General features: G+C 39.2%; 1 pseudogene; it reads left to right on the forward strand.

Annotated features, from left to right (window-relative positions):
- The first annotated feature begins 1113 nt into the window (after window positions 1-1113).
- Window positions 1114-9091, forward strand: LOC108699345 (annotated as a pseudogene).
- Window positions 9092-10601: the final 1510 nt, after the last annotated feature.

The following is a 10601-nucleotide window of genomic DNA, read 5'->3' on the forward strand; positions in this document are numbered from 1 at the left end:
GGATAATTTCTAATTAATACTCCAATAGACTAACCTTTACAATGCTCAATATTGAACCTCAGTTCAACCTAAGCAATGGCAAGGCATAATTTTGGGGATACTGTATGTGATTCAGCAAGAACAAGATGTGGCGCATCAGACTTTCCAAGGTGGCTTCCTCCTACAGAGCTGAATAAAATTGTAAGCCGAGGGCAGGGGCAGATCATCAGGAACGAGTACTGTCTGAGAACACAATCACTCCAAGCACTTGTAAAAGGTAAGATTGTATATTGCTCCTTAATATCCTTTATCATTGCTAAATATTTATCTTGTGTATGTATTCAGAATTATTGATAAACATGGCATAGAATATTTTAATATAGAGATATATTTCTTAAAATATTCTATAAATATTTCATTTTTGCCAGTTTTCATGTAATTAATATCTCCAGTTCCTGAAAATGTGGTTGTAAGCTATGAACACTAAGGGGCACATTTACTTAGCTCGAGTGAAGGATTAGAATAAAAAATACTTCGAATTTCGAAGTATTTTTTTGGCTACTTCGACGACCGAATTGGCTACTTCGACCTTCGACTACGACGTCGAATCGAACGATTCAAACTAAAAATCGTTCGACGATTCGACCATTCAAAAGTCGAAGTACTGTCTCTTTAAAAAAAACTTCGACCACCTACTTTGCCACCTAAAACCTACCGAACACCAATGTTAGCCTATGGGGAAGGTCCCCATAGGCTTTTCCTAGCTTTTTTTGGAAAATTAAAATCCTTCGAATCGTTCGATTTGAAGGATTTAATCGTTCGATCGAACGATTTTTCCTTCGATCGTTCGAACGAAGGAAATGCGGTAATCCTTCGACTTCGATATTAATTAACCCTCGATATTCGACCAATAGTAAATGTGCCCCTAAGAATACATCGCATTTGAAGAGGTGAGTGGTGGGAGCCATGTTTCTTTCCTAGATAAAGCATTCTGTATGTCCAAGACAGAAGAATCAGTTCTAAACCAGCCCTTGCTCGTGATCAACAGAAAAATCCTTGTTAAAGAAAAAAAAATGTCCTCACATCTATCTGTATTCTATGGAAACATGCACGAAAGATGAACTTAAGGGAAGCTATACCCCCATAACATTACAAACAATCCATATTTTAAATATAAATTAATATAAATTAATAAAGCCTTGCTTTTTTCAACAGTATATGATATGGCATCATCCCATTGCCAAGTACTAAAGTCTGTCCCTATGGCAGGTCAAGGGAAAAGATGTAAAGGGACAATAATTACTGATGTATATTACAATAATTAAAAAATGCTTTGATGGACCATTTATTAGGATATAGGTTGGTTAGGTTTTTGGTTAGAATGTTTCATTTTCTTTTCGTTAGTTTTTTTGCATGTCTCCTTTCACACTGATATTTTCTTCTCTTCTTAGCATCATGATGTGGTTCAGTCTCTTGTCTTTTACCCTCTCCTTGGTGAAGATTGGTTTGTGCCAAGACAACAACCTCGATTCTAAGTGGGAACTATGGAAAAAAACATATCACAAGCAGTACAATGGGCAGGTAATAATAATACGCATGTATACTGTTCATTCTCTGCAGACCCTGATGTATTTATTCTACTCTGTATTCTTTGTAATGTGCAGCTTTTTATGTACCATTGTATGTACCAGTAATGCTAATACACAGAAATGGTGGAGGCAACCTCTATAGACTAAAGATCAGAAACACCCATTAGGGATAGATGAGACGCACAATGGGGACAATTATAACATTCATTTGGGTTATAAATGCTTTTACAGGCTTGCAAAAATCTGAATTGTATATTTTAATATTTATGCCTTATTCTAGCTGGATGAGATTGGGAGAAGGCAGATCTGGGAGAAAAATCTGAATTTTATATCCCAACATAACAAGAGTTCTCCCAGGGAATGCACAGCTATGATCTGGCCATGAACCATCTGGGAGATATGGTAAGTTATCATCTCCTATAGGTTTTATGAGCCTCCATTCAGCCTTACATACTTCAAGGGCCCAGACTACAAAAAGAGACTAAGGGGCCGATGCATCAAGGGTCGAATATCGAGGGTTAATTAACCCTCGATATTCGACTGGGGAATGAAAATCCTTCGACTTCGAATATCGAAGTCGAAGGATTTTGCGCAAATACTTCGATCGAACGATCAAAGGAATAATCGTTCGACCAAAAAAACTTAGCCAAGTCTATGGGGACCTTCCCCATAGGCTAACATTGGGTTTGGTAGCTTTTAGGTAGCGAACTAGGGGGTCAAAGTTTTTTCTTAAAGAGACAGTACTTCGACTATCGAATGGTCGAATAGTCGAACGATTTTTAGTCGATCCTTCGATTCGAAGTCGAAGTCGTAGTCGAAGGTCGAAGTAGCCCATTCGATGGTCGAAGTAGCCAAAAAACACTTCGAAATTTGAAATTGGTAAATGGAATTTGCACTGATTCAGAATTCAAGTGAAATTGGGTAAAATTGTAGCTTAAATGTTGTGGCCTTTTACACTAGCCTGACCAAGACCACAATACACCCAAACACCCATTTCTCAAGAAGCCACTTCCCTTTTTTGCAAGTCTGGGCCTCAATTAACCAGAACCATGACAGGACTCCTGCCTACCTCTCCCTGCTTGCAGGCATGTTTCACATGGGGGGCTTTGTATTCTAGGACCCAAATCTGCAGATGCCAAAGCACTGTTCCCTAGCTATTTTTATCTATGTTTATCATATTTATCTAACTCCTACCAAGACCCTGTACAAATAGGACATAAATCATGCCATGATATATATCCATATAATACACAAAAGCCATGAATATCCTGTAAATTATATCCTTATAAACGGTGAGTTCTGATGTCATCAGTTATAAACGGTGAGTTCTGATGTAATTTCTGTCACATGACTCATTGAAATTTGTGTATTATAATAAATAAAGTACCCCCAGTTGTAAAATATGAGGATATTAGAAGTTACCTCGGAGTTCCATGACCTGTATAAAAACACTCGGCCTTCGGCCTCGTGTTTTTATATGGTCATGAAACTCCTCGGTAACTTATAATATCCCTATATTTTACAAAAGGGGGTACTTTATTCACTATATATATATATATATATATCCATAAATAAAACTATTTCTACAACCTGGTGCAACTTTATAACTCATTATCGAGGCACATGGGACATAACTGTTCAGTTAGTTTGCTTTTGATCCTTAACTGCATGTCCTATATGGCCCCTTTAAAGGAGAATAAAGGTTAACTAAAGAAGTAGCTAGAAATGTAATAATTGTACATTATGCTTTTATACCAGCCCAAGGCAACCACAGCTCTTTAGCAGTAAAGATCTGTGTCTCCAAAGATGCCCCAGTAGCTCCCCATCTTCTTTTCTGCTGATTCACTGCACATGCTCTGTGCTGCTGTCACTTACTGAGCTTAGGGACCCACTCACAATATACAGTACACATAGAATAGAAATGTCACAATATAAGGCTGATTAGTCATTAATACAGATAATTACTACATTACAGCACAGAAACCAGTGCAATTAGCATCAGAAATGAATCAGCCCTGTAGCATCAGCTTATATTACAGACCAACCTCATTTTCTGCTGGATAATTAGTGACGAGCCCTAAGCTTAGCTTCTCAACCGCTGCTCAGAGCCCACTGAGCATGTTAGTGTCACAGACACTTTCCAAGATGGTGACCCCCTGTGACAAGTTTGTAGTCCTGGATCATTGCTGCTATTGACAAGCTGAAACTTTAGACTGATGCAATTTTTAGCCATATTCATTTTTAGGGTTTAGTTCTCCTTTAAGTCACTGGTTGATTTTTCCCTGAACAGTTCCTTTAATAGTCCTCTCTGTTGCCTACGCTCTTTTATTTACAGACCAGTGAAGAAGTTGTGAAAAAGATGATGGGGTTGAAGGTCCCACCTAAACAGCGGCCCAATAACACTTACATTCCAGATCAGACTGCTTGGGTTCCTGAATATATTGACTACAGGAAAAAGGGTTATGTCACTCCAGTACAAAATCAGGTAAATAATATGTTGTTATGGGATACTGTATGCAGGGAACATAATTCAGGTGTGTGGGGGGCAACTATGGATTGTTTTGGTGATAAATAGTTGAGATTCATCACAGACATTTTTGCATTAGTTTTATGTAGTAGTAGTTCTATCTATGGAGTTGTCCACCTAGGGGTCCCTAGAGCATTGGAAGCATTGTCTGAAAGGTCTATTTATGTGGGTCTGGGTGGTGAAAGCTTATTTGCTCTCATAGATTTTCATTAGACTTTAGGGGTCATTTATGACAGCCCCAGGCAGAATTGTTAGAGTTAAGCTGGCCATAGACTCAAAGATCCGCTCGTTTGGCAACATCGCCAAACGAGCGGATCTTTCCCCGATATGCCACTAATGGCATGGCTATATCCGGGGTAATTCGAACATTCAGCCGTATGGTCGAACGATCGAATTATGATACGCCAAGGGGCTCCGACGGGTCGGTCGGGTAAAAATCAAACCTTCCCGATCGATATCGTCGCCAGATATCGATCGAGAAGACCCATCGGAAGCCCCCATACATGGGCAGATAAGCTGTCAAATTGGTCCAAATGACCGATATCGGCAGCTATATCTGCCTGTGTATGGCCACCTTTAGTGCTAGAGTATGTCCCTTAGCAGGGTCTGGCTGCACTCTGGACCTCCCACAAGATAAGAAATCTGAAGTCTACATAACGCCCATCCCGTGTTGAATACAGAGAGGCAAACTGAAGGTATCTGAGCTGTTGAAGTGAAGGCAGTGTCTTAAATGGTGGATTGGGTGCTTTTTTTGCATTTTCACATTGCATTCCACTTGGTACATGACTCCTTTTGTAGAAAACTGGCCAAATACTGGATCTTAGAGGGGAGCATGAATGCAAAATTCCAAGGCCCTCTAATTTAATGTGCCCAGTTGCTTTAGTTAACAAAACTTTTAATTACCCAGAGCCCATATTTCATAAAGGGGTCCAAGCATTGGTGAAAGGTCCAGGAGGCTAAGCTTTGGCAGGTTGAGGCACCACCCAAAGTCCATCTTAAAAGGCACCAGAAATTTTCACATGAGACAGGACATTAAACAGTTTAGGAGAAATCAGCTTTTTAAATTTTCTTTAGCCAACTAACCCTCCTCTGTTTTTGTTCCTAGACTTTATCTGCTTATCGCTGCAGATCTTTTCCAGCTCCCTACCAGCAGTTATGCCACCACTGCTGCTACTAGAGTCATTTACTTGCACTGCATAGCCTGATGTATTATAAACACTTTATTATAGTGTTGTAATCAGTAAATGGGTTTCTCTTTTAGTATCATTTATAAACAATGGGCATTTTTTTATCTGGATAATAACCCATGACAACCAATCAGATGATTGCTTTCACTGTTCAAACAGCAGCTGGCTGAAAAAAAGCTAATCATTGACTGGTTGCTCTGGGCTACTGCCCAGGTGCAAATTTGCCAGTGTTTATAAATGAGCCCCAGTGATTTTAATGCGTCAGTAAATGGCTTTTAATTATTGCAGGGAGTCTGTGGCTCATGCTGGGCGTTCAGTTCCGTGGGTGCATTGGAAGGACAGTTGAAGAAGAAAACAGGAAACTTGGTCTCCCTAAGTCCACAGAATCTGGTGGACTGCGACACAGATAACTATGGATGTGAAGGAGGATACATGACCAATGCATTTGGTTACGTGAGGGACAACGGAGGAATAGATTCAGATGCAGTATACCCCTATGTCGGACAGGTGAGCTCTTGGACACTGCTACAGGAAAGAGTAGGCAATTTATCGTTAGCAAAGCTAAAAGAGACAATTGTATTGTTATTTAAAAAAAATATGTATCGAATCACACTTGATACCACATAATAAATTCATCCTCAAGACGATGGGAACAGAGCAACTATTTGCTCCTACCACCGTTAAAGATTTGTGGCCTACAGTGAAAGGTCCACAAGTGGTTTTAAATTGCACTTGATGTGTAAGGGGCAACATGTAGGTGGTCCATGGTCATAGCATGCTATTAATAAGGCGCTAGATGGACCACCTCTGCGTGCAAGACAGTCAAGTGCACAACTCCCTTGTACTCCAGAGTGCTCTTTGCTCTACACCAGAGGTCTCCAACATTTTATACTTGTGAGCCACATTCAAATATAAAAAGAGTTGTAGAGCAACACAAGCATAAAAAGTTCCAGGGACTACCAAATAAAGGCTTTGATTGGCTATTTGGTAGCCCCTATGTTGACTGGCAGCATATAGATTTTTGTTTTGGCAGTGCATCTTGTTTTTATGCAACCAGAACCTGCCTATAATCCTGGAATTTAAAAATGAGCATCTGCTTTGAGGCCAATAGGAGCAACATCCAAGGAGTTGGGGAGAAACATGTTGCTCACAAGCCACTGGTTGGGGATCACTGCTGTACACCTTTCTCTGGATGTGCTAATAAGTCTCCACCATCATAAAGATTCAGATCACTCTCACATCGCTCTGCACCAAGAACAGGCATATGTGTGTAAGATGCAAAGTGTGTGGCATACAAACGGACAGATCCTTCACCTTTAAGAATGTCAGTATCTGCACTTATCCCTTCAGACATTCATACAGTAATATCCATTGACAGGATGAAGGCTGCCATTACAATCCAACAGAGAAAGCTGCCACTTGCAAAGGCTACAAAGAGATCCAAATAGGTAGCGATAAGGCACTGAAACGAGCGGTCGCCCATGTTGGACCTGTGGTGGTCAGCATTGATGCCAGCTTACCGTCTTTCCATTTCTATAATAAAGGTGACTATACTGTACTTCTTCCTCCAAAATAGACCATAATCAAGCACTGCCACCACAGTGAAATATCCACTCTCTCAAACAGAAATGCCCTGCTTACAGTAGAGCATCCAGTATACAAAACCATAAAAGTGAAAATGTCATAGTTTTGCACTTGATAGTCCTGGTGTATAAAATAAATGACTATTATTATTACTGTCAATGACAATTCACCATGTAGTATAATAACCCCAGGGCTGTGGTCATAATTACAACTGAAAACGAATCCATATTAACCTAAATTAAGCCTAAATCTAGATACCCTCTGTTCTATAAATTGCTCCTGACTCTTAAAACAATGTAGTAGAGGTCAGTTCTCCTTCTTGTCTACTATCCAGCTGGCTTCGGCTACATGGTTTCAGGAGTCAGAACTAGCAGTGCAGAAAATATCAGCTTTCAACAGCAATTACATTTACTAATAACTTTAATTGAAAATGTTTAATACAGGCATGGGATCTGTTATCCAGAATGCTCGGGACCTGGGGGTTTCCGAATAATGAATCTTTCTGTAATTTAGATCTTCATACCTTGTCTGCTAGAAAATCATATAAACATTAAATAAACCCAATGTGCAGAGTTTGCCTCCAATAAGGACTAATTATATCTTAATTGGGATCAAGTACAAAGTACTGTTTTATTATTACAGAGAAAAAGGAAATCATTTAAAATATATTGGATTATTTAATTATAATGGAGTCTATTGGAGAAGGCCTTTCTGTCATTCAGAGCTTTCTGGATAATGAGTTTCCAGATAATGGCTTCCATACCTGTACTGGAAATATTCATAGAATTTTTGGGGGATACTGCATTTAAATTATTGATTAATTAGCATGAATCTGCCATAGTTTGGGTTTAAATCTATGATAATTAATGACTAACCAGGATTACTAAATCTGTCCCCACAGGTGTGTATTTTGATAGCAGCTGCAACTCAGATGCAGTAAATCATGCAGTGCTAGTGGTTGGGTATGGAAACGAGAAGGGAATCAAACACTGGATCATTAAGAACAGGTAAGTGCTGCTCCATTACATTGAGGGGAACTTATAAGTATAAGGGCTCTTACAGACTAGCGTTTTTACCTGCGCTCCCCTGCGTTCCGTTTTTCTGCGTTCAGCCGCAGGGGAGCACAGGGATAGACGCATTAAATTTTTTCCAATGGGGCTGTACTCACACATGCGCGTGTAGGCGCCCAACGCAGGAAAAATGCAGCATGTTGCGTCTCAAGAGCCCTAACTTTATTGTGAGGCACAAGCTCTGGAGGGTTTAATTAGCCTCACATTTTATTTATGTAACACTTTTCTTACTACACTTCTTGTAGCCACTACAAATAGTAACTATCTATGACATCTCATAGCAGCCCCTTGGAATTTACAAGAATCTACAGATTGACAGGCCATGCCTGCCAATCTAGATATAGATAATATCAAACATTATATATTTTTATAAAGGATTATATTTGGAAAATGGAATTCTGAAGGGAATTCTTCTTGCATGGGGCCTTCTAAAGCATGTGCCCACCAGGAGTTCTTCTGGTAGACAATACAACTAAAAGTAGTTTCCTATGTCTTAGAAATGCTACTGTCCCTGAAACAGTTGATGAGGCCTGTACACTCATTTTTTTATAAACATGTTTGTTCTTTTTTTTTAAGCTGGGGCGATTGGTGGGGAAAGAAGGGTTATGTTCTCCTAGCAAGGGATAAGAAGAATGCATGCGGAATCGCAACTCTTGCCAGCTTTCCAGTGATATGAGAAATTGCCCACTAATCCAGAATAATGGACAAAGAAAGAATTGATTTTAATGAATTATCTCCGGGCCATTATGTATACTGGAATTCCCCTACCAATTATCACTCAGTGTTCATTAGGTTTAATGGTGGCATCTGATATTGTCCTTTATCATAACTACTATGTACAATTATAATCATTTCCTAGTGCTACACAGATAGATACGTATCTAAGCAGTATGGTCTGCCCATGGGAGAAATGTAATTGTGCATAAATCCAGAATTATAATTTTTTAATAGACTGACCAAGATCTATGCCCACAGAGTTGGGGAAATATGGTACTTATACCAAACTGCACAACTGCCTAGCGACCCAGACCTTGATTTTACATGCAGATGGTGCATCATGCACTCCTGCATATGAAGAACCAAACTTACTAGATAAACCAGTTAGTCTGGCATACAACATGAGAAAAATAAAATGGAATTTATGCTAAAAATGTGTTCCGGCTATTCTTTTGATGAAAAAAATCCATACATTTGAATTTTTTTCTATATAAAACACATAGTTACGTAGTTGTCATCTAGAGTAGTGGTCCCTGACCTATTGGGTTGGTCCAACTAGGGGGAACCAGAACAGTGAATGGGGGGCTCAGTTGATGGTATATCAAGACTGGAGCATATCAGAAAATCAGGTCTGCTACACTCACAAAAAATCATTTGACTCAGGTGGTATAATAGAAAATGTTTTACTAATTAGAAGAACAATTTGACAGTAACATAATGTTTACAAAGATAAAACACTCCACATAATAGTAGTATACATACCACCCTTTGGTACAAAGATGGCAAACAAGAAGATACAGAAAGCGGATACACCTGCCAAAATGAGAACAGCCCTAACGTTTCGGCAAACAGCCTTTGTCAAGGGACTTCCACTTTCCACTTGCACTTCTGTCTGGGGTCTAAGTAAATGACCCCAAGAACCTAATACTCTAGTGATCCGTTATCCGGAAACCCGTTATCCAGAAAGCTCCGAACTACGGAAAGGCTGTCTCCCATAGACTCCATTTTATCCAAATAATCCAAATTTCTACAAATGATTTCCTTTTTCTCTGTAATAATAAAACAGTAGCTTGTACTTGATCCCAACTAAGATATAATTAATCCTTATTGGAAGCAAAACCAGCCTATTGAGTTTGTTGAGTAATGTTTAAACGGTTATCTAGTAGACTGAAGCGATGGAGATCCAGATTACAGAAAGATCCTTATCTGGAGAACCCCAGGTCCTGAGAATTCTGGATAACAGGTCCCATACCTGTTATACTCTCAGATAACCAGCTGAATAACTTTCCCTTTATCTAAATTGTCCATTGCCATTAACTACACTGCTGCTTGGTGCTTGGAATCAGCTTATAGCTGATTTAACAAAGAGAGTGGAAAGAACAAGAAAGATAAGCAGAAGCAGAGTAACCAGAAGCTTTTTTTTTTAAACTATTCAATCAATCTGAACCCATACTGGTCAAATAAAATTATTGCAAGTTATGGACAGTCTAAACAAATATATAAATGGGCATAAATACAGCGCTGCACAATAAGTTGGTGCTCTGAAAATACTTCTTAATAAATAAATTAATAAATAAGCAAAACTTTTTGGTATAAAGAAAAATAATCAGTCAACAAAGTATTTTCAGTCTCACTAAGGAGACAAGAAACAGTTTTGTATGATCGGTGGAGGTGAAACCAGGGTTCCACATGCCTAGCATTTTGTTAAAGGAGAACTAAAGCTTAACTAAACAATTAGCTAGAAATTTTGTACAATGTTTTGTGCTTCTGTACCAGCCCAAGGCAACCACAGCCCTTTAGCAATAAAGATCTGTGTCTCCAAAGATGCCCCAGTAGCTCCCCATGTTCTTTTCTGCTGATTCACTGCACATGCTCTGTGCTGCTGTCACTTACTGAGCTAAGGGACCCACTCACAAAATACAGTACACATAGAATAGAAATGTCACAA

This window comes from Xenopus laevis, chromosome 8L, assembly GCF_017654675.1.
Source record: "Xenopus laevis strain J_2021 chromosome 8L, Xenopus_laevis_v10.1, whole genome shotgun sequence".
NCBI classification, from domain to species: Eukaryota; Metazoa; Chordata; class Amphibia; order Anura; family Pipidae; genus Xenopus; species Xenopus laevis.